Here is a 25,776-nt window from a genome sequence, read left to right on the forward strand (position 1 = left end):
CTTCTGGAATCTTCTCTCGGCCTGTTCTGCTGAGTGTTTTTCCTGGGCATAAAAGTAAAAGGTCCTGGTATTTTCTTTTTAATTGCTATACTTCCACAGTCCCAGGAATTTGGGAATCAATTTGGGACCGAGAATCATGCCAGGAAGATAAATTACATTCATATGTCAGATATTGCCTCACAATGCTATCTAGCTCAGCAGGCTATAATGAGCCCCCACTCACCAGGCCAAGCTCCAGCCAAAAAAATAAATAAATATATAAATAAAAGAACACCTACTGTTTCTCCATCAAGGGCAACTCTCTCAGAGGGCAAACAAAAGCAACAGAGGGAGGCCAACCAGATCCATGCAGTACTACGGGTTGCTATGCAACCCTCTGTGCAAGTTGGGCAGCAACAGATGGACATTTTGAATAGAATTAATGCCCCTCTGACCCATGTTTTAAATAGTGCCCAAACCTACTGCCTGATGAATTCTATTAACTATAGGCATACTTACACATATAAAATATAGCATCATAAGTTACACTGTTATTACCCTCCTTACTAACATAAAGTCATAAATCTATTGGCAAAATTTGAGACCGATAATATTCAATGAGCTATTTCTATTTTTTTCTCCTTTTCTTGATAAATGAATCACTGATGTCTCATAACCTTGGGCTACATATTTCCTTCTAGTGTTGCTCTGATTCCATATGCAAACCTGCAATGCCTGCTCTGAGTTTCAGCTTCATTTTCACATGGAGTCCTGCTTCTTCCTCAGCCGTTGTCACCTGTGAGCTCTGGGCATTGTGCGAGAGACCTCTTTTTATTGTAACTTTAAGAAAGAACATAACACGGAATAAATATTTTATATACCTTTGTGAGGACAATGTTGTAACCATGTTCCTGATTGAACAATCCATCTGAAGTCTATACCCAAAGCTGCAAAACTTCTTTGTGCACCTGCCTTCTGCCCAGGACAAATTTAAGCCACTTTTTATCACTTGTGATAAAAAGTGATAAATCACTTGGTGATAAATCACTATCACTTGGTGAGTAGATTTCAAAGGAATCAGGGTGCTCTCAAGGATTATCAGACTAAGATCCCCTCTTTAGGTCTCCTTAATATTATATACCATGTGATTTTATATATTTTATATACATTGTAAGAACCCCAAAAGGAGGGATATCAGTTCTTAAAAAACAAAACAAACAAACAAACAAAAAAACCTAGCAGTGTAGCTTGTCATGGAGAGCAAAACAATTTTGGCAAAATTGGCAGCTAAACAATTTTAAGGAAGACTATCTATGATAGGGTGTCTTCATAAATTGGTAGAGACAAAGAGCATAGGGCTAGCGGAAGGAGACTAGTGAGGGTTCTAGTCCTACCTCTGCACCTAAAGAGACTTCTGATCTTAAAACAAAACAAAAAAACTCTCAACGTTTCTGGGTTCCAATTTCCTCTCCTGTAACCTGAAGAGATTTTGGCTAGATATTCCTTTAAAGTTTCCCTTAACTTTCTCATTCTCTTGAATAGACAAAGATGCAGTTAAAAATTAAGATGAGCAGCAATTACATTTCTAGCCGAGCATGGAAAGCATCATTTCCAAAGCCCAGTATTCACATGTAATTATAACATTCTCCTCTTCAGGAAGAAACTGAGAAGCCCTTAGACTCCTGACCTCGAATATTCGGGGGGCTCTTTCGTGGCCCTGGGCTTCCATTCCTTGCAGGTGCTTATATCCAGGGGAAAAGAGCCGCTCGGGTATTGATTATGTGACTTGTGCAAGGGTTTCTCTTTTGCAACATAATCTCTTGCCAGAATCATCCCTCCTCGGAGGGAGCAATAGCACATGTGCCTTCAGTTTCCAAAGCAGCGCTGCTTCTCTGTCAGGCCTCCTGCTGCCGCCCAGTGTGCCTTTGTTTTGGAAATATGAGCTTGGTTTTCCACCACTGCATGCTCAGGCTTCCAGTCCCCTGGCTGAGAGCCATCACTTATCTGTGCATGCGTACGCACACATGCTTACATACGTTCCCATAGAGAAATATTTGCTTGGTTTTTGTTTGCTCATTCTCCCACCTCCTTTGAAGGCCCTGGGGGTGGGAAATGTGGCATCTTGAATTATGTTGTCATCTCTGGAAAGACTGAGTGTTAAGGACTTTATGGGCTCTTACCACTTCAATGCCACCTGAAGTAATCACATGAAAGCAATTCAGTTCAGTAACAAGCTGGTCCCTATCTCTGTAGTTCTACATACTTTAAGATGAAACAGGGATTTGATGTAGATCCACATATATTCCGGTCTTTCCTAGACTCTATTTCATTGAATTCTCAAATTGTATTTTTTTTTTAAAACTACAGCTCCCTGTTTATTGTTTCATTATATAAATAGGGGTTTTACTTTTGTTGTATTTTATCCTATAAACTTTTAATATATTATATATCTAAAATATATTTTAAATACATTTTTATTTTACATTACATATATATTCATACTTATTTCTAAAAGTGAACTTATTTTATTTTAAAGCCTGCTACATGACCTATAATAAGTTGTAGATACGGCAAACCAGAGCTGTTCAGAACAAATAAATGAGTACTAATGGATGACATATATTTGAATGTTGTACCCCATAGATGCTTCTGTTTAAAATTCATAGTGAGAAGGAAACCACCACGCAGTCTTCTTCATTGCAAAAGTTGGGATTCCAGGAATGGTGCGCAACAGTGATAAAGAGGGGCAGCTGAGAAAGCACAGTTTTTAACGCACAGTTCATAGCACAGTGTGGAGTACATGTTTACAGACCATGGTGTTCGAATCTTGAAATGACCTACCTTTCCTAAGAGTAATTACTAATTCACAACTTCTTAGAGATATGAAAGCCTTTAAGATTTTTCTAGGCCAATTACTTCTTTTTATTCCAAGTGAGAAAATTGAATCTGGTGTGTATAGATTTAGGTTTAGAGTGAATTTGTAGTAGGTTATATTAGCCTAAGTTTTTTTCCTGACTCAAATAACGTCCTAGAGTCTCCCCAAAGTAGCTAATTTTCTCTTTCTGGTTTCCTTCTGGGAAAATATCATTAGAAAACACACATAAAAAAAAAAAACTAACTTTGCTCTAAAAACAAGTAATAATTATGTTTAAATTTCTGTTATGTTAAATTTCTGTAAATTTCCCTCAGCTATTGCTTCAAATATATAAATTTGTGATAAAATACCACTTCAAGAAAAGGATTCATAAGTAAAATCATCAGTGAAGAATTAAATTTCCCTTTGGATTAACTTGTTTCAATCTTACTGAATGTGTAGCATTTAAAAACGAGTGTGAAATGTTTCTCAAATCCACCAAACTACTGAATTTTCATCTCATAATTTGCATATTCATTTGATTTTTAGACAGTTCTACTTGCTTGAGCCTCTGGGCAAATGCAGTAAATTTTCAATTTGGTATTTACATCTGGAGATTTGCACTGGAACATCATATAAGGTATGAATCAACATATATAAACCTCCGTGGCTTGTAATGGACCTTGTTCTTAATTTGGTAGAATTGCGATTTGTCTGTGAGACCAGTCATTTTCCTTCGGATGCAAGAAGAAAGAGGAGTAAGTCCAAATTTCAGCAATAGGGCTCTCCAGACCTCTTCTAGGACTTTCTGTGCTCTTTAGGGAGTACGTTAAATACTCAGATCCCTCCTCTGTTCATGCACGGTCTTTGATCAATCTACTTGTTGCATTGTATGATTTAGTTTCTCATTCTAGAGACTTAGTATTCCTTAGTGGAAGTGGAATATTTATTATAACTTAGTTTAAGTATTGCCTTATGCTTTATCCAAGAGAAGCATTTCAATATATATATTGATTGAAATAGGGGGAAATTCTATATGATGAAACTCATTATGGTCCTTTAAACCAATATAAAATGAGGGAACAAAACTTCTAAATCAACTGCTTATATCTAAGGCACAAGAATGTTTGTTTAAAATAGTTTAAAACAAAATTAAATATCAGAACCTAAAAACATTTTCATTCAAAACAATTCTTTTTCTTAAAGACTTTTAAAACCAGGCATCTATTATAGCTGTTTTATCTCCAGTCTTGTCCAGAGAGAGCAACTGGACTTAATGGAAATTTAATTTTTTTTTTCTTACAACCTCTTGGTTCCATCTGGCTTAACCTCAGGTCTAGCTTATTATCAGGAACACTGAGCTGCTGGAGAGTGGCAGTTCCTGCTCTAATACCAGTCATCACTGTGTCTGTATTAGATATCAGCTCACGAGTGTTGCTAACAACCCGAGTTGAATGTAGATCCTTCCTGTTGAAGGATCAACAGGAATGTAGATCCTTCCTGTTCTTTAACCAGCAAAGAAGTACAATTAAATTTGGAAATGCTCTAAAATGATCTATTCTGTATCATTTAAAGGAAAGGAGATACAATAGAATAGGAAAATGTCCCACTTTATGCTTAGAAATTTTCACATGCCTGCTTTTATTTTATGAAATTCAGTTTCTTTAGTTTTGTGCATAATGCATGCTAATAATCATCTCATTTAGTACATGTGGGCTTAACATGCTGATTAGTTCCAATTATTAATAGTAATAATATCAACCTTTCTCACTAGTCCCTAAAAAAAAAATAAAAGAAAGAAAAAGAAAAATCTGCCTTCCTCAAAACCTGTATTTGTCAGAGTATTTTCTATACAGTTCTTGCAGAATACTAGTTCTGGGATACGCTCTGCTATAAAAGAGATTTCCGGAGTGAGAAAAGTTTGGAAAACCATGGGTACTACAGTCTACTTTTTGAAGATCTGCACATTGATATATTAAAGCTTTGAGAAGTTTTATAATGACAATATCTGTTTACACATAATTTAACCCTCCCTCTTTTTTATGCAATAAGATTTGCTAATTACTGAGTGGTTGGATTATGGACATTGGGGAAGATATGTGCTATGGTGAGTGTTGTGAAGTGGTGATTAACAGACCTGTACCCCTTGGGCTAATAATACATTATATGTTAATAAAAAGTAAAAAAAAATAAAAAAATAAGATTTGCTAATTACTGATGCATGGAACCCCATGAATCACATGTTGAGAAAGCAGCATGGAGTTGTGTAGTGTTTGAGTTTTTGCGGTCATATAGTATAATCCGGTGATTCCCAAAGTGTGGGGCCTGGACCAGTAATATCTGGGAACTTACTAGAAGCTCAAATTTTCAGGCCCCACCCGCACTGAATCAGAAACTGCAGGAAGTGCGCTGGCAATCTGTGTTTAAATTTATCCTCCAGATGTTTCTGATACAGCCTAATTACCACTGCTGGTCTAATTCCACTACACTTCATTCATCTGATGTTTTTCATTGAGCAAAATGAGTGGGAGACACGGGAAACTTCATTTTACAACGGTGAGTATACTAGTTAGCACATAAGAATGTCTTGATTGTTGAGTGTCACAGCCACACATAAAATCAAGTTAGGGGAAACAGGGACTATATTATCTCTTGGAATAAAGAATCCCAGAATGGCAGACCTGAAGCAGCAAGCCCGAAATCACACTGGAATCACCCTTCTCTACCTCCCAAAGCTTCTTGACCGTGCTGAACAGAGCCGAGTTCTCCCACTACCAGCTTTCTTCATGCCAGGCCAGGCCAGGCCAGAGAAGAGCTTCTATGAATGGCCTACCTTAGTCAGATGCTCACCCTAAACCAACGATTGTGCTGGGGTCATTCAAGGTGGTCAAACTAGGGAGTAATAGGGTCTGTTCTCTGACTGAAAAAGAAATACAGGCATGACCACTGAGAAAAATAATCATTTGTATTTCCTGAAATAAATTTTTAATTTGGGAGACACCCCTTCTAGGAAGGCTCATTTCTCTTGGGCTGAGAGCTATTTGGACACTAGTTCTCAAAAAGTTTAACACTAACATTTACACTATTTATTAATACACTAATTACTACTACACTAGTACTTAACACTAATGTTTGGAGTATAATTGTGTTTCACAAATTGTGTCTTCAACCAAAGGAGAAAAAAGGAATGTTAAAGGAGTGAGGGACAGGGTGGGCTTAATAACTTAGTAACTGTCCGAGGCTTTTCTCGGTCAATTGCTGTATTTTATTCTTGAAGGAAAGCTACCCACGCTTGCCCGCACTGCTTTTCAAGGAGTTTTAGTACTTGGTAAAAAGCTACAAGGAGAATTTTATTAATTTCTTTATTAATGAAACATTTATTAAACATGTACTGTGTGCCAATTATTGTGATAAAAAAAATCTTACAGTCCTTCTCATAATGAATCCTCATTTCAACATGTGAAATAGGCATAGAAATGAGTTATTGTCGGACAAATGTATTGAGGAGATTGCCAAAGGCGTGTGTGTGTGTGTGTGTTTATTTATTTTTTGGAAGGTAGGGGCAGAAGGAGAGAGAGAATATCCCCAAGCAGACTCCCTAAGCACAGCCTGATTCGGGGCTCTGATCCCAGGACTCTGAGGTCATGGCCTGAACAGAAGTCAGGAGTTGGCTGCTTAATCAACTGAGCTACCCAGAAACCCATGATTTCCAAATGCTCTTAAGGAAACACTAATTGTTTTTTAGTAGAAGTTCTATTTTCTGTAGGCTTTTTTCTCCTGACAGTGGTTGGATTTGGGGAGAAACAGAAAGCTATCAAGCAGGCACTGAACTTCCCCATTAATATGCCACCTGGTGATGCACATTTATCCCCCACCCCAAATAGGAAAAGAAAAGGTCATAACATTTTTACATCCTTATATCATTTTGCATGACCATATTGCTGAATATTGGTAATCACAGCAACTGTGAACAGAATTTTTTAAAATTACTTTCAACACATCTCTTCTCCACAGGCCTATAATTCATTGACCCTTTCAATGCCTATCACCAAACCTCACAAAAAGTATAACAGCTCTGGTATTTAATATAAGAAAACTGCAACTCAGACTCTTTAATGTATGCGGTAGACCACAAAGTCCATGTAGAGTGGATGGCAGTCTACAAGCTCCATTACAGCAGCAATTGGTCTAGTGCTGAATTCCCACTCCTAGCAAGGTGCCTGGCACACAATAGGTTGGCAAAAATGTTGACTGACTGAATGAATTATATGATAGATGGATGGACATGAAGGCTTTGGAATTAGACCAAACTCTGTATGACTCTAAAACCCAACATTACTCAATCTCCTGCTACATTTCATGGGTTCCTGACATTTATAAAACAAAGTCTACAAGGTGTGGCCGTGAAAGTATTCCAAGACTATGGACCAGTCTGTGTACCTTCCCCGTACTGTCTTCCCCTACTCCCATTACATCAAGGAGGTACGATTTGACGTTGGCCAGGATGTTTTAGTCTGCTGACCTTGTTGTGCTCATTCTTTTTCCTTAATCTAAATTTAGAGCCACATCTGAAATGTGTTCCCTTGTCTTCATATACTACCAGTATTTCCCAACTGGATGTAGTTGTGCCAGTTAGGGAGTTATCTGGAAAATGTAGGGACATTTTTTAGTACTGACATATGATTAGGGGCCTCTATTAACAAAAAAAAAAAACAAAAAAAAAACATACAAGAATGAGTCCGGGGATGCCGAATGTCTTGCAATGCATGAAAGCATCCTGCGTAATGAATAATTATCCCAAATACTAAATGACAATAACCTACATTCCACCAACAACATTGAGAAGCATTGTGTATTGAATTAAATCTGAACTCAACATTATATAGTCTTGTTGTGGTTTTTAGAGTTACCCAGTTTTTAATCCCAGCTATGTCACTAAGTAGTTATATTATTTTGAGTCATTTAATCTCTTGCAACTTTAGTTTTCTCAGCTACAAAATAGGTTTAATGATGTTTTTCAGCAATGAGGTGAGGAATAGAGATGAAAAATACAAAATGCTAATGTATAGGTGATTTTTATTAGCTGGTTATTAGTCTTAAAAAAGATTTCTGTAATCTAAGATCAAGCCCCTTCCTCCTTGAAGCCCTCCCTGCTATCCAAGCTGAGAATATTCTTTTCTTCCTCTCAAAACCACTCTGTTTTAGTTAAGGGTCTTTCAGTCAAACAAAAAAGGAGACCTGTTCAAGTCATCTCGGGATTGGGGGGTGGCAAAAAGAAAGATTACTGACAAGACGCTGTGTTAGTTAGGACAGTATGCTATAAGTAACAGAAAACCCAAGCAAAACGGACTTAGTAAAGAAAATGTATTAGTTCACATAATTTATAGCATACTATAAATTCCACATAGACAATTAAACTCTGTGAGAGCAGAGCTTCTGTTTATCTTATTCATAGTTGGCTTTATTCTCATGCTTTATATGATGGTACTCTGGCAAATCCAGACTCTGTCCTGTGAAGTCAAAATGGCTGCTGCAGTTAAGAGAGCTCTTATCCTTACACTAGCTGGTCCTGGAGAAGAGAATGAGGGCTTGTAGTAAATCCCAGGGAGGAAATAACTTCTCTTTCTCAGAAACCCCTTGCAGCTCATAGGCTTTGAAAGGGATTATACATCCTAAAGTAATCATAGGGGCTGGGGTGGAAGCTGAAAGTATTAGGGGGAAAAATAACTATTTGCTTAAGCCAGTTAGAACTCAACCCTGAAACTGAGAAGAAAATTGACTTCCCCCTTCCCCCAAAAGACAACTTAGAATAGGAGGGAATGGTTTCCCAAGAGATAGAATTGCTGGTGAGAGAAAGAGGGAAGTGAGATAATGTGGTACAAAATATGACCACCAGAGTAATATGGGCTATGGCTTAAATTTTTCCCAGAAATTCCCAAGATTTTTCCTACTTATTCTCAGAATAAGTAGGCAGGTAACTGCAAAAATCACTTTACTAGTGTGATACCCCAATCTGTACTAAGTCCTGCTTTCCGCTCTGAGGCTGTAACTAGGGACTTAATAGCCACCAATCCTACCCAATGGGAGCTTGTCTTAAGATTGTGGAGAAGATAGAACATAAAGATGATTAATACTTATAGCTCCCCTCCCTAAGAGCAGTTTACTTGTTTGTAAGCCTATTTATTTAGAATTTCAAAAAGAGTAGGACCAACCAATATCTCCAACACATGTCAATGATGGGCAGAACTGCTACTTTTTTGCTCTCATATGTAAATTTTTTATAATTATAAAAGGCTACATGTTTTTGGTTTGTTGCTTGTTTGTTTTGTTTTGCAAATGAGTGTTTCAAATTGTGGGGAAAATGCTATGCTAGGAGTAGACAGTGCCTTAGCAATGCTGAAAACTAATGGTACTGGAGAGTAGGTTGAATGCCAAATCTATATCTTAATCCAGTAGGTTGAACACCAAATCTATATCATAGTCCAAGCTCAGGAAATGTGGGAAATTAAGACCTTCCACTTGAGATTGTGGATGGAGTGCTCTTCTTAGAGATGAGCATTTTTGTGAAAACCATGAAGGCGAAGACATGGGGTTGTTTTCTTGCCCACTGGAAGTCCTGTATTAGCCATTACTTTCAAGAACTCTTTCACCATTTAGCTAAACAACGGAGCTCATTTGAATATTTTGGGTGTTTTTATTTTATCTCTTTAAGTAGATTGTATTATTTCTCTTTTCATCTCATCTTGTACACCCAGTTACCACACTGGTGATAGTATACTTAGTAATTCTTAGTCATTGAGTTAAATAAACCTAAATAAAAAGGATAATGATAGAGTAAATTTTTGTAACAAATAATATTTTTTATCAATCCTCAAGCTCTATATTGTCTCTTTGTCCTCCTGGAAAACAAATTAAGTCTTAAGAGTCCCGCCGATTCTAATCCTACTGGGGGAACCAAGCAGGAAACAATCAAGTAATAATGAGTAGTAATAGAAGTTTGTTCTCAACTATGCTAATAAACAGTGGGGTTTTTGCTGCTTTTAAAGAATTTATTTGTAGGAAGGTGGAAAGAGTTGTACTGTGCTCAGGGATATAAGAAACTTTTCAATGTTAACCCAAAGGCTCTCATGAAGGGGCCTATGGTGATAAATAAAGTGCAGACCAGGTTGTGAGCATTTGCCTTACCAAGCAGGAGTGAGTATCAGCTCAATATTCAGGATTTCCTAAATAGTGGCCTATGGATGCCTTCATGGAGGTTATAAATTCTCAACCCTTCCTTTCTGCCCTGGCAATAAAATGCAAATTTCTGTTTGTGTGGCAAAGCTCATCCTTCTGGGGAAAGTGTCAACAGTTTTCCCCAATCTTTTAAAGAGATCCGGAACAAAGAAAAAAGAAAGAAAAACTTAAAAAAAATGTAGATCTACTGACCTATTGATCTATCATTATAAAAAATAATAATAATAATAAAATAAAAACAAATCCAAACCCGTGATAATGGAAACAAAGCCTTTGGTATGCTGTGGTAAGGTCCTATAGTACCTTGTTGTTACCCATTTAGCAATGTGTATCTAGTGAAGAGTTGTGATTCCAGGTGTGTCAGAAAATAAATTTGATTATCTTCACTATTTCAATGAATAGCAATCACATCTTTCTAGTCGATGAAGTATAACTCCATATATCCACCATATTTGCATCCTCTTTTCTGTTTATATGTCACATCCAGTCCATTAGCAAATTCTGTTCCATTTAACTTCATTCTGTTCCATTTAACTTCAATATATACCCAGAATTCAACCATGGCTCATCGTTTCCATTACTGCCACCATGGCCCAAGCCATCATCATATCCCACTGGATTATTGCTATCCTGTCCTAGTTGGGCTCCCTTCTTCTGCTTCTATATCTCTTCACTCTACTCCCAAAAAACCATCAGAGAACTCCTATCAAATTCAAGTCAAATTATTCCCCTCCTGTGTCCAATACATTCTAATACCTTCTTACTTTCTTCAGCGCAAAAACCAAAGTGTATTTTCCAATCTAGCAGGACCTGCATGACATGGCTATACATTACCCATCTGAACTCAGCTCCTATTATTCTTGTGAAAGAGTGAAAACATGTGCTTCTAGCTTCACTAGTGTTCTTATTATCCCATGGATGTAGCAAGTTTACTGCTGCCTAAGGGACTTTTTGCTCTTACTGTTCTTTTTTTCTAGAATACTCTTCGACCAGCTTCCCATGTAACTCACTCTCTCACTTCAAGTGTTTTTGTTTGTCTGTCTATCTGTTTGTTTTAATTTTTATTTAATATTTATTTATTTAATTATTATTATTATCTTTTTTTTAATTTGAGGAACAGAGATCATAAGTAGGCAGAGAGAGAGGAAGGGAAGCAGGCTCACTGCCAAGCAGAGAGCCCGATTCAGGGCTCGATCCCAGGGCCCCGGGATCATGACCTGAGCCGAAGGCAGAGGCTTTAACCCACTGAGCCAATCAGGTGCCCCTGTTTGTTTTTAAAGGCACTTCCTCTGGGAAGCCTTCTCTGGTTTAGTCACAATGTTTATGTTCCATATGAAGCAAAATATTTATATTTTAGTTAAGAAAAAGAGAACACTGAGTAATTAAAAATATATAAATAACTCTGACACCCAACAGTTCTGTAGTCAATCCCCAGCTCTGCCATTTACATATGGTAAAATGTGGCTAACACCTACTCTTGCATGATTGTGAGGATGCAAACAGTTGGCATAACAGGTGTTCAATGCATGTACTGACTGCTCACTGTGATGATAGAAGAGACATAAGAAGCAAGGAAATTAAAAGTTGAGACACCACAATTTTTATGACCAACTAAAGATGTCAACGTCTTAAAGCCATCCAGAGGGCACTACTTCATATTTTTCTTTTTTGTTCTAAATAGTAAAACCCTGTTGTTGTTTAGTGACCTTGGTAATTTCATACTAACTTTGGTTAATTTAAGTGATTCTTTTCTTCTTGTTGCCTACTAATTTTTTTTCAAATGATTTAGGGCTAGTTTCTACATTAGGCTTTAATTATCATTTTGTAATTCAGGCTATGACTTTTGACTCCAGCAATTTCATGTATGGTGCCAAGAAATGAGCTTAATCATTTGAATTCTATTCTGGCCAAATTATTCCATTCTCATCAAATTGTATAAATATATATTTCCCTAAGAGACTCAATCAGATGTAGTATTCTAATTTGCATTGATTCAATCAGTACATTGGCATTTTTTGCCCCAAAACTGTTCTTTGGAAATATTTGATGACTGTTTATTGGAATCATCCGGGAAATGTGATGAAAATAGCAGATTCAGTGAATTTCCTTTCTCTATTTTAGGGTAACAAAGGCAAAGGACATGTAATTATTTGAGCTTTTAATTATTTTTTATCCCATAGCAGAAAAGAGGATAACAGTTTGCATTGTATAAGTAGCTTGTTAGGTAAATGAATAAATAATAGGCATCGAACATGTATTAATCTTATTTTCACTTGTAACAGTCCCTCAGTGGCCCAGGGAAGGGATAGTCCAACACTGGAAAAGCTATGAACTATACTGGGAGCGTTTTGGGTTCTCCTCATGATGAGATTTTCCTCTTCTGCCATCACCTAGGGCCAAACATCTGGAAATTAAGTAAGTTACTTATAGCAAAACCACATCTCTTTTGTCAAATTTATTTTTTTTCTCTTATTTGTGTACTTTTTCTTTTTTTTTTTTTAAAGATTTTATTTATTTATCAGAGAGAGCGAGGGAGAGAGAGCGAGTACAGGCAGACAGAATGGCAGGCAAAGGCAGAGGGAGAAGCAGGCTCCCTGCCGAGCAAGGAGCCCGATGTGGGACTCGATCCCAGGATGCTGTACTTTTTCAAGTGCCAAGGTATTCTTATTGGAGAATATGGCTCTAATAAAGGAATGGAAGCATCCAAGTGTTGGAGGTTTGCCAGGTTACCTCTTCTTAAGCAATTTGTATTTATTTTTTTAAGGTCTTTGTATTTAATAACAGGTGAGAGAGATTAATTGTCAGATAAAGTAATAAATTAGCAATAGTATAAATGTAGAGTGTTGAGGGCTAACTTCGTATCTCAAATCATTTACAGTAGATATGCATCTACCCAAAAAGCTAGTTATGTATATTGTCTTATCTTTCTCATTTTGCCTCTGGTGACTTACTTCAGAAAGTCTGTTTAATATATTCTTAAGCACATTTTTGTATTCATTTAGTTTCCTTAGCATACATAAACTCCTCATGTCTACATATCTTCCCCCAGGATCAACTATAGAATTTTGTATAGAGTCATTACATGCTCAATACTTCCTCAATAAACATATGGAAAATTAAATTGAATAAGCATTGACTGCCCTCAACTGCCCTTGTTCCCCAGGCAGCAGATTTAGACCAATTAGACATAGGTTTTCAATATGATTTTGTAATGGATACAACTAATATTTGAGGTATACAGTTAATCACACAATCATTTACTCATTTCCACATCCATTCTTTTAATTATTATTTACTGTGCTCCTACCACAAGTAAGGTGCTGGAAATATATAGACAAATTAGACTGAACACCTGGTCACAGGGAGTATACAGTAGCAGTGACTCCACGTAGAATGGTGATCCACAGGCTTGACCAAATGTTAATTTCCAAATCATTAAAGAATAGTTTGGTGTTTAAATATATTTTGATATTTAAACATATATCAGTATGTTGAACCTCACTTATGCCAAGAAAATGAGAGCATTATGAGTGCCAAATAAGAACTATGAAATGCCCCATACAAATATTTTCTTTCCTAAAATTCATCTGGGTTAAAGTATTTGATTTAATTAATTAATTCATTTATTTCTTTCATTCATTTATTTATTCATCCACTCATTCAGCAAAAAAGCAATTATCAAACAAATCATTATGTTCTGGATATGACTCTAAGTTTTGGGTATACAAAGAGAGAAAAAATAAGCAATAGAAACAAAGAAAAAATAGGAAGTGTTTGAAATAATTAAGCTTGGAAAGTATAGATTTACATTGACAAAATCAAATAGCTATGAATTAACAAAAATAAGCACTTTTTGACTATTTGTGAGATAGACATATTGCTTTAGTTCTCTTTCCTTAAGACAAGTAAGGAAATTAAATATTAGGTAGAATTAAAATTCAGGGTTTTTTCCCTCCTACACATGGGGCAGCCTATGTCATTGTGAACACAATGTCCAATAATGTAAAAACTATTTCAGAATATATCTATGATAAACCAAGAGTAGAACATAATTTTCACTAAAAATCTATTGTCTGTATATATTCAAACAAGAAATTTAACTTTTTTTTTTGACTGAATAGAACAGTAATTTTAACAAATTCAATGCAGTTATCGAATAAGTTCTTTGGCTGAATTTATTAATCTATCTGAATGGGTAACTTACAACAAATATTTCCATAATTTAAATTCATTGCATAGAAACTGAAACTTCTCAGGCTCTCATTCAACTTATTGACAGAATTATATTAAAACGTGTCATTAGGCCAGAAAGACATTTATGCAAAGTTAATGCTACTTTAAGTCTTATTTTTATTTCTCATGTTATTTTTTTTCCATCCAAAAGGCATAGAAATCATCATTACACAATATCTGATTATTGGCTTTTGGAATTCTGAGGATTTTTTTTTCTGCTATATTGACATTTCATTTATAATATAATTTTCTTTTCATCACATGCACAAAATAAAGCGAATGACTTGTCTTATTCGTATGTCTAACAATTTCTTTGTAAGGCCCTAATTTGCATCCCATCCCTATTGTTGCACCATAGCATGTAACCACCAAGATGGAGTTTTTTTCATCATAGGGTTGAACCCTCCTAATTTGTCAAATCTGTTATTTGAACAAGTTGAATTGCCAGCTTTTATCGCAATTTCTTGACTGCTGTTTAAGAGGATTAGAGGCCTTGGTCAGCTTCACCAGGGTGGCTAACGGTAACAGGCGCCATTGCCGCTCAGATCCAAAAATCAATGAACTGAGTCTGATTGACTGAGTTTCAATTTCTCTGTGGAAAAAGCCTAATGCTGGTCTTCTCTACTTATGCAAACCAGGGCAGACAAACCAGCGGTGACCTCTTCCTTTTAAATTCAAATACTAGGGAGGGAATAGTAAGAGAGAGAGAAATCACAGCAAAATATGAAGAAATGAAAATGTGAAGAGATGTCCTTTGTGCCCAAAGAAGCAATATGATTTCATCATCTTACTAAGGATTCAAGCTCTCTGATGAGATAGTCTTTTACTTTTAAAAAATGCTAAAAGTGACCGGTTATCATCATCTCATTTTTTTTCATCTGGTTTTAATAAGCAAATTTATAAATATACAAACCACCAAAAGTAAGCTTTCCATTTGAAATATTTTCTTTCATTTGAAGGAAGTTATATATATTTAAAAAAAATAAAGCTGACCAGAGTTCATTATCTTCATCTAGACCAGAACTAATTTAAATAAAGGAAAATAGACATTTTTCTCATTTTTTTATTCTATAAAAAATACTGTGAAAAAGATGTGCTTATTCTGATGCAACAAGATGCTCTTTCCTCTGTTTATGCTGTAATGGAGCAAAGTATAAAATGACCATCATTCTCTTCTATGTGTTAGAGGTAAGGGTAAGAGTTATTCTCTGATTTCATTTTGAAGGCATTCATATGGGAAAGAGTCATCGTTTCCATTTAAAGAGGGAATTTTTTTTTCATGAGAAAGCTTATTATTTTAAAAAAATGGGTCTAAGGAACTAGATCTGGTGTTAAAAAGGTTCTATTAGAAGTTATGCAAGTAAAGGTACTATAGTTACTCAAGAAACAGCAGAGACTTTTGGCAAGAGCAGTTCCTTAACTCTCAACAACTGGGCAACATTTTCTGGAAAGAAGTGAGTCCCCAGAGAACAACAGCATTTTATATAATAGAAATCAGAGAGCTTTAGAGATTTTCAAACTTTTTTTTTTTTTTCAGTCCTCTTACTACAAAAATCATAAAACAGGAACCCAAAAAGTTAAGAGACTTCACTCAGGTCACAAACCAACTGACATTCTTAAGAGGAGAGAGCTTGATGTGGAGAATTTTAAGAGGCTTTAAAAGAGTAGAAAATGTAAATCAGTGATATTTTCATCTGATTTTAAGTATTATTAGGATCATCTTGTCAGCAGTTCTAACTCAGAAGTTGCAATTCATTTTCATCCATGACCTTTTAAAAGTATGCACATATTTGTGAAACATCTTAGATAAAGTTGTAAGGAGATGGCAACTGAGACAGAAAATGGATTTAATAAACAGGACGTAATTCCTAGTGATGATAGTTTGTTTTGTCTTTCCATCTAGAACCTAACTTTTAATGAGTGGGATCTTTTCATGAGGTGCGTAAGTAGATGCCCCCTTCCCACACCCCAGGCCATTCTTTCACTAAAAGGTAAGACTAAAACAGAGGCTATTTTAAAGGAGATGGTTCTTACATTAAAACAGGAAATAACATGATCCCAAATAACTTTTTATAAGAATAAAATTTTCTGAAACTTCATTTGCCTTTTGTCACTATGAAGGCATTACGCAGTAGAATAACTTAGTAACAATTGAAATCTGGAATAAGTCAACATTCTCATTAAAACAAAGTCATGTGATATTACCGAGAACCATAAAACAATATTGAAACCTGAAGCTTCAGAGAAGGAAATCTTTATTGTAATAAAGGAATCAACAACATTGTTTATAAGCATCATTTCCATGGCAAAAGATTAGTTCGTTCAATAAGAATCTTGTAACATGGTGCCGGCACGGGCGCAATAAACTTTATGGAATGGCTCGTAAGATTAGACTAATTAAAGATAATCTAATTTGGACAATTTTATCTTCTGGAAAAGAAACGTGATGCCATCCTCTGGGAAGAGACAATGTTTTGTCTCTGGGGATATGTGGAAAAAAAAAAAAAAGAAAGAAAGAAAGGAAAAAAAAAAAACCCTCACAAGATATGAGCAATAATAAGAATTAGGGTTGATCCAAAGACAGTCTTAGATCTACCCATTGCCTCTCAAAAGATCCACCACATAGACTGTTAAGCCCCATAATTATCTCCCCTATTTGTGACAAGCGTGAGCTAATCAGTCTCTGAGGGAGTTTTCCAGCAGATTCTGAGGAGAGTGTGTGTGCTTCACAGTGCTCATCAAGCTATTTTATACTCAGAACCGCAAAGAGCTGACCAAAGTTCATTATCCTCATCTAGACCAGAATTAATTCAAATTAAGAAAAATAGACATTTTTAAAATGTCGAGTGCTTATGATTTAGAACAAAGAGTCTTCACTATTTTTATAACAGCGGCATAGGTTCTAGCTGCCTATAATCCCATATTAAAAGATTAGAAAAAACATCTGAAGAAATCAGAGAGTGTCTAATTGAGGTTCTTGCCTTTAATCCTGCAAGCTGACTCCCTCTTGGATATCAAGATCTGTCAGTGGCGAGCCAGGGGAATTCTGTGAGGAAAAAGCAACCACGAGGAATATAACGTATTCTTACCCACTTAAGAAATAAAAAAGGAAAAACACAGTTGGTGATATGAAAACATAAGCCAACACAAAATTAAGGGAAACCCCCAAAATGGATTTGTAAATATAGGTGGTAAAAAGTGAAGAAATCAACTTGGCATTATTCTTTTACAATGTTTAAAAACATTGTGCAACATAAAGTACACAAATAAAAGAAAAAAAATTCTCATAAAAAGAGTAAACAATAAAGAGTAACAATAAAATATTGAACCTACAAACTCACTAGCAAACAATAAACTTTTTATTTAATAAATATATTTGACTTGGGTATTGATTGCTAGGGTGTTCATTATCTGATTGGCCTTATATAATTCTATTTACTTGTCTTGCCAGAGAATTATGTTAATGAGTACTTTCATATCAACACCAAGAAATGTCACTGTGAGACAAGTTTTCCTGTGTAGCTATTACATAATTGTGCACAATACAATTAGAATCTTCACTTGTTGGTAATTAATATTTCATGCTTATTTACTAAAGGACAGAAAAATTAGGCTATAGTTTATGAACAGTAAGTTAAATTAGCATAAGGAAAAATGAAAGGGCTTAAAATTTTGTTTTAAGAAACACAAAATCTTTTATAACATAATAAAAAAGAAAACAGTAATCAAGAAGAAAAAAGGGAAAGAAAATAGTGTACTAAACATGTTGAAATAATATCACAATTTCATCATAAAGTAGAATATTTGTTTTCCTCACTAATTTCTTAGAAATTGATATAAAATTTAAATTATGCAAAGATTATATCTATAAAATATATATTTATAAGTATATGTGTATGATAAACATATTTCTCTTCAGCCTATTATGCATTAATACTTTAAAAGGGTTAATTTGCTGCATATTAGGAAAGTTTTCTTTTATTTCCATCATAAACAAACTCGCATAGAGAAAAATCGTTTAAAATATTTTAGTAGGCAATTTAATATTTTATTAACAATCTTTTTGTTAAAGATGCCTCTTTTGTAGTAAACTGGATTTTGAGGGACGACAAAAGTCATTAGGAATGATTCCATAATACAGAGAATCTTGGAACTGAACATAAGTATGGGAATTAAAACAATCTAATACTTTTTTCTTTTCAATTGCAAATGCAAAGCAGTTTACAGAGTAATATCTTTTGATCTGTACCTACTATCTCACAAGAGATCCCACGCCTCTTCAGAAAACACCACACCACGATGTGTATATTTTAGAGACATTTAAGCAGCACCAGCACAAATTTGTGTGAATCGTCCAAATAATACATTTCAAAATGTAGAATTTGGGGTAAAAAAGTCATTTTGATATATATCAAAACCAATTACCATCTTGATAAAGATATATGATCCTTTTTAAAATGCCAATGTTCTGATTTTTAAAAATGTGATTTATTCTATTATTACTAGAGATATTGAAACGGTACTAATTAATGACAACATAAACACTATTTGACTAATATGGAGTCATTGTGAAGGGGGAGGTTGATAAATTCACAGACAGTGGCTAAATTCAGGATGAATAGTTTGTATTAAAAAGGGCAGAGGGCAAAATAAGCAGGGGCAGGTATAGAGCCCAAACCTAAATTCTTTAATTTCCATATAAAATTCAAAGTCGTCATCCAATGGCTTTATGCGACTGGTCATTCTGTGAGGGAGCCTGTATATCTGAACTCCTTTATCACCAAATGTCAGTTGTGAAGTGAAACTCATCTGGTTACTTGATTTTTAATTAAAATAACATGCTCCTTCAGGAATGCAGTTTTAGCCTGATTTCTTAGGTTTGATATAAAGAAGGAAAATAATGTCATTACATTTTTACAAGATATCAAGTTGTTCCTTATGCTTTTGTGTTTAAAAAAATAAAGCTAAATATTTAATTTTAGTTTAGTAAATTAGTCATTAAACCAGTTTATTGATTATTATAATTTAATCTGTACTATGAACCATGAGAAAAAATATGCACAATCATCAACTACTTAAAATTCACAAACAATGTTAAAAAAAAAAAAAAAGCTCATATCAACTTAGAACATCATAGGTGTTACCCAAGGGAGATGACATTGGAAACAGTGAGGCTTATCTGGGTTCTTTCTCATTTTGGGGAGGCATTACCGTACCGTGTGGTAGAAGTCCAAACCCTCCAACAGACTAACATAAGAAGGAAGGTCTAACTCATGCATACTCAACCTGTCTGCCTGTTAGAGCTACACAGAAAGGTTTTAAAACCCTAATGCCTAAGCAGAAAACCAATACCCTCAAAATAATAAAAATAAATAGTTTTTAAAAGAATTCAAAAACCTATTTATTTTAAAGTTCTCCAGCTGATTCCACTGAAGCCAAGGTTGAGATCTATTGATTTGTACCAACCCTTTTCTCTACCTGATAACCTAGAAGACAGTATTAGTTAGTTTCATGAATTGAAGGCTCCTGACCAACAAGGAGCCATTAGGATAATTTAGTGGTTCTCACACTTTGTGCCCTCAGGTCCCCTTTTCACAATTCAAGATTACTGAAGATCCTGAAGAGCTTTTGTTCATGTGGGTTATATCTCATGATATTTGCTTTATTAGAAATTACATCTGAGACATTTAAAAGTATCAATTAATTAATTTCAAAATAAAAACAATGAACCCAACACATGTTACATGTTTTTATTTTAAAAATTGTGTTTTACAAAACAAAAATTATCAATGGCAGAAGTAGTAATGTTTTACATTTTGTTAATCTTATCTTTTGTCTGTTTGAAGTATTTTTCAGGTTTTTAAAAATTCCATTACACTTAACATTTAGTGTTATATTAGTTTCAGGTGTACAATATAGTGATTCAACAATTCTATAGATTACTCAGTGCTCATCGCAGTAAATGTACTCTTAATCTTTTTTACCTAATTCACCCATCCCCCCATCTGTTTCCCCTCAACCAAAAATCAGTTTGTTCTTTGCAGTTAAGAGGCTGTTTCTTGGTTTGTCTCTCTCTCTTTTTTCCCTTTTGTTCATTTGTGTTGTTCTTAAATTCCATATATGAGTGAAATTATATGTTTTTTGTCTTTCTCTGATTTCTTGTGCTTAATATTGTACTCTCTAGCTCCATCCATATTGTTGCAAATGGCAAGATTTCATTCTTTTTTATGGCTAAATAATACTCCATTATATATCTATAACACCTCTTCTTTATTAATTCATCTGTTGATAGACACTTGGGCTTCTTCCATTATTTGGCTGTTTTAGATAATACTGCAGTAAACATAGGGATGTATATATCTTTTTGAATTTGTTTTCACATTCCTTTTGTAAATATTCAGTAGTAGAATTACTAGAGCATATGGTAATTCTATTTTTAATTTTTTGAGGAAGCTCCATATTGTTTTCCACAGTGAATTTTTTGCCAGTCTTAATGTCTGGTTTCATAGAAGGGTAGCTTGGTTTTCATATCTGCTTTCGTGTTTAATCTGTTGCAATAACATGTGCCTGGAAAACTTCCCTATGCACTAATGAGATAATGAGAGAGAAGAACACAAATAACTTCCAGGGGTCTTGACTAGCCCCAGGGAATCCTTGAACCACAACTTGAGAACTGCTGGCACAATTAAAGTAACCTTCATGTTGCAGATAAACAGAAACATGGCAAACCCTGACCCTCTTGTTCCCAAAAGGCTAAGACAAAGGAACCACTTAGATGTACAAAGGAAGTACCATTATTGCCATTTGCTTGGTTTCTTGCAGGCTGAGACAGTACAGGTGATATTTCAAAGACTGACCTGATTTAACTGGAAATTTTCACTGTTTCAAACCAATATGTAACTGAAAAGCCTGAGCTTTACATTGAATGACTTCTGCACACTTAAAAGTTTCAAACATTGTACCCCCAAATTGTGCAATTGAATTGTGAGACAAGGCATTCCTGGATAAAACACATTTGAGGAGTGTTATGTGAGGACAGATTTTTACACCTGATGACATAGATGAGTAAAACCATACGTATAACTTCTTTAAATTTGTGTATATGCTTTCATTTTGCTATTTTTTTCACCTAAGACATTACCATCTTAAGTAGATAATTTACTTTTTAAGATGATAGGACATGAGAAGAGGACAACTTTGTGCTTACTGGCTACTTTGGTTTAGCAATATGGCTGCAGACAGATTCTTACACAAACCATTCATATTTATTCCTAAGAACTTTCTGTTGTTGTTAGTGCTATTGTTTGCTATTGTAATTTTGCACCTCCCTCTTATTTAAGGAAGAAGACCTTCAAATTGAAGTAGCATTCTCTTTGATTTATATCCTCTGACATTATTTTTAAAAAGGTGTTTCCTTGTTGGTTTGCATTTCCTTTGTCTTTCATTATCAAGTCTGCTCATCCCATATCCAACATTAACCTCTGCATGAGGGATGCATACACATTAAATCTCCTTCTTTCCATTTTGACTACAGCTCATATTTATTATGGTCATTTGTAATTTTAATTCTATTCTCCAAGATATCGGCTATTTCTTCCACCTGATGTCATCGGCAGACTTAACAAGCGTACTTGGTATTCTATCATCCTGGTCATTGGAAAAATGTTAAATAGCACTGGACTGGGAAGTGACCCCTGCCGAACACTTCTTGTAATATTTCCCCCTAATTCATTCCCCAAATGATACTTATAATCTGTATCTTTAGATGTGTTCCAGGTCAGGTGGGCCAGTAGTCCTTTAGTATATAATATATTTCTAACAATTAAGAAATATTCTAATTGGAAATCTGTATAGATAGCAGTAGAATTCTTATAGAATTGAATCTTACTCACAGAAGAGAGAGTTAAGCATATGCACAAATGGGCTAAAATTGGCCCTTATACATGTAATACAAAGTCATGAAGCAAGGAAAAACACATACTGTACTGAAATGTCCATTACTTGCTTCCACCTTGACTAAAATACCCATATGACCCAAGGGAAATTAGCAAGAAAAATAGCATTTTATAAATCATTAAACTAAAGTTTTCACTGTAGCTATCCTGTTGGTAAATTATGTCTAAGTATCTTTACTTCTATTAGTGAATGGAACACATATTTAGTGAAGCTATCTTGCATCTCTCCCCCACTCCACAGCTAACTTTAGCCCACCCAAATGGACATGATACACACACACACACACACACACACACACACATGCACACACATCCCATACATCTTTTTTTACTTAGAGAGTAATACTGAAGTATTTCTGGTTGTACTGTTTTTTATCCTTATATCACCAAAACTACTTTTTAAAATTGTTTTCTTGATTAATCAAATATTACCAGGATTCCATAATATTCACGTATTAATGCCACTTCCCAGACAGGACAGGGAAAGAGGATGGTGAAACAAAATGGGAGTTTTTCAAAACTTGGCTGGGACAGTAAAATTTAAGACAGCTTGATAATGTTCTTGAATAAGATAATCAACTGATTAAGATGTATTACATGCCTAAAAAGTACATAAGACAAAGCTAGATGGTTCCAAATATTATAAAATAATTAACCTTGAATAGCTCATCAAGGGCTGATAGCTTAGTTACAAAGATAAGACAAAAGTGGATGATGCTGACAAGACCATACAAGGCAGATTTGTTGCTGACCAGCACAATGCAGATCATAGATCACAGGATTTGAGTGGGTGGCATTGGTTTGAGAGTAAAAAGAAGTTTTTAGGTAAGAGGCAGCACTTGAGAAGGATTTGAAGGATGAGTAACAAGGAAACAGAGAGCAAAGCTAAATACAAGCCAGGGGGTGGAAAGACATGCTTACAAGCAGGGAGGCAGTAATGAAACAAGTAAATAAAACAGACCCTAACACATATTTTGTGGATGCATGTCTCTTACTAATATTGGTGAGTCTGTGTTATATTCCAGAATTCTGAACGTGGTAGTTTTTACAGACAAGTGAACCAAACATAAACCAAGTTAAGAAGGCATATCAGTTCTCTGTTGTGCGTAATAAACCACCTCCAAGCATACTTACACTACTTTATGAACTGTAGATTAAAATGGCAGTTACTATCATGTTGTTTCGGTGGTATCCAGAGGCAGCTTAAAGAATGAACTTCAGACTCAGGGTTCTCAAAAGGCTATAATGAAGTTATTGCCTGGGACTTCAGTCATTTTGGGGCTCAACTGAAGGAGAATATGCTTCTACTGTCAGCGGTGGACAAGTCTTGGAAGGTCTTCCACTCACATGGGTCTTTCCATGGGCCTGCCTCCAGCAAGGGATCTAGATTCCCCTTGAGAAGGTGAATCAAGACAGAGTGAGAGTACCCAAAACAAAGCCTGGTCTTTTTATAACCTACTCTCAGAAGCAAAAATCCAGGAGACAGGGATAATATCAGGCTGTCTTGGAGGCTGCCTACCAATAGAAGGCAAGGTTGATTTTAGGTGGATGAGAGAAGAAATTTACTCTCTTCTTGGACCTCATATTCTTGGAGATAGAAGTATGATAGTCTGGAGACTTCTGAGAATTCTTCTAATTTTCAACAGTGATCTACAGCACAGTGAGGCAGTTGGGAATTAAGAAGGAATAAAATTTAAGATAATAGAGCTTATGAAATATAGTTTACCCTCTTTTCTTCATGTTATTTTATTTCTCTTTTCTTATTGTTTAGTCCAAGGTTATGGAAGAGATGTTGCTTCATCATTTTTCCTTGGGCAATGGGGAGCATTTTTAATCAATCATGATACTCTTTCTGAGCCCTGATATGACCTCAAAATCTTTCCTGGTAGAGTGTCTCAGATGAAATGAAACTTTCCATCCCAGTCTTAGGCTTTACAGGAGAAATTCTTCAGGTTCCATGAATATATGGACAGGATTGATTTTTAAAAAGTTTTCTTGGGGTGTTTTTAATAGCATTGAGTCAATTGGACATCCATACAGAAAAAAATAGATTTTGGCCTCTTCTTCATACCATATACAAGTCTAGGTAGATGATAGATCTAAATATGAAAGGCAAATTCATAAAGAAAAATATTTATGAAATATATTAAATTTATCAACTTTTGTTTATCATGAACAGGTAAGCCTTGTGGATGGAAAATATTTATGTAGCATGTATAAATGATAAAGTTTATATACAAAATACATACAGAAGATCTACAGATTAATAGGCAAAAGAGAGAGAACCCAGTAGAGATAAGGGGAATAAAACTGAGCAGGAATCTCACAAAGGGGATATCTCCATGGACAATAAACCCATTAAAGATAATTCTATAACTACACACCCATTAGAATAGCTAAAATAAAAGCAGCTGACAATTTCTAGTGTTGGTAATGATGTGGATGATGTCAGTTCTCCATATATGACTCTTGGCACAATCATTTTGAAAAATGGGCATATATAATTATATAGCCACATAACCTATGACACAGAAATTTCATTTCTACATTCATACAGTAGATTAAATAAATCTACAGTAGATTAAATAAATGGTGGGATATTTATGAAATACATACAACAAAGAAAATGGAGGGAAAACAATCTACAGTTACGTGCAACCATTTGAATTAATCTCACAAGCAGAAAGCTGAACCAGAGAAGTCAGACAGTAAAAGGTATACATAGTGCATAATTCCATTTATATAACTTAACAAATGCAGAAGTAGAGGTCAGATACTGATTAATTTTGGAAAAGAAAGAGGAAATAGATGTTGGTACCAGAAGTATGAGGGGGCCCATGCAGGGATTCCAGGGTATAGGTGATCTGTTGCTTGACCTGATTGGTAGTCATTGGGGTGTGCTCATTTTGGGATAATTTATTGACTATGATTTTTGCACTTCTCCCTATAGAAGTTACACTCCACTAAGAAAGGTAAAAATGGATTCAGTGTTATCTCAGTTGAATCAGAGGACATTAAGGAAAAAAATTCTGTGCTAGTTTAGAAAATCACTCTATACTCCATCAACGTTGCAAAGTAATAAGGAAGCTAAGAATAGAGTTCACAGATTTTAAGGAATAATATTTCCTTGAAACAAATACATGAAATGTGTTCTGAGCCACAGCCATCTATGTCTTGGTACCCAAGTTGATTCAAGTGAGAAATATTTCTATAATGTGTACCAATTGGAATTTTGATAAAATTTTTAAGTTAGATTCAAGTTATAGTTTGCACAAGTTAGTATTTATCCTCCCTGAATAAGACCTTGTCAGACCAGAGATGGGAGGAATCTATGAAAGAATCTTATTTCCTTGGTTTTCTCCCATATATTTGTCTTCCAACAGTTTGCTGAGCTTGGAAACCTAAAATTGATTTCCTCTGCCTTTCCGTTCTCTCCAAATTTCTTGTTCTTTGTTGAAGATGCTGCCTAACCTGGAATTATAAACTGTCATTTTTAGTTATTTTATATTGAAGTTTCTT

The sequence above is a fragment of the Neovison vison genome, chromosome 5, assembly GCF_020171115.1.
Source record: "Neovison vison isolate M4711 chromosome 5, ASM_NN_V1, whole genome shotgun sequence".
In the NCBI taxonomy this organism is placed as follows: Eukaryota; Metazoa; Chordata; class Mammalia; order Carnivora; family Mustelidae; genus Neogale; species Neogale vison.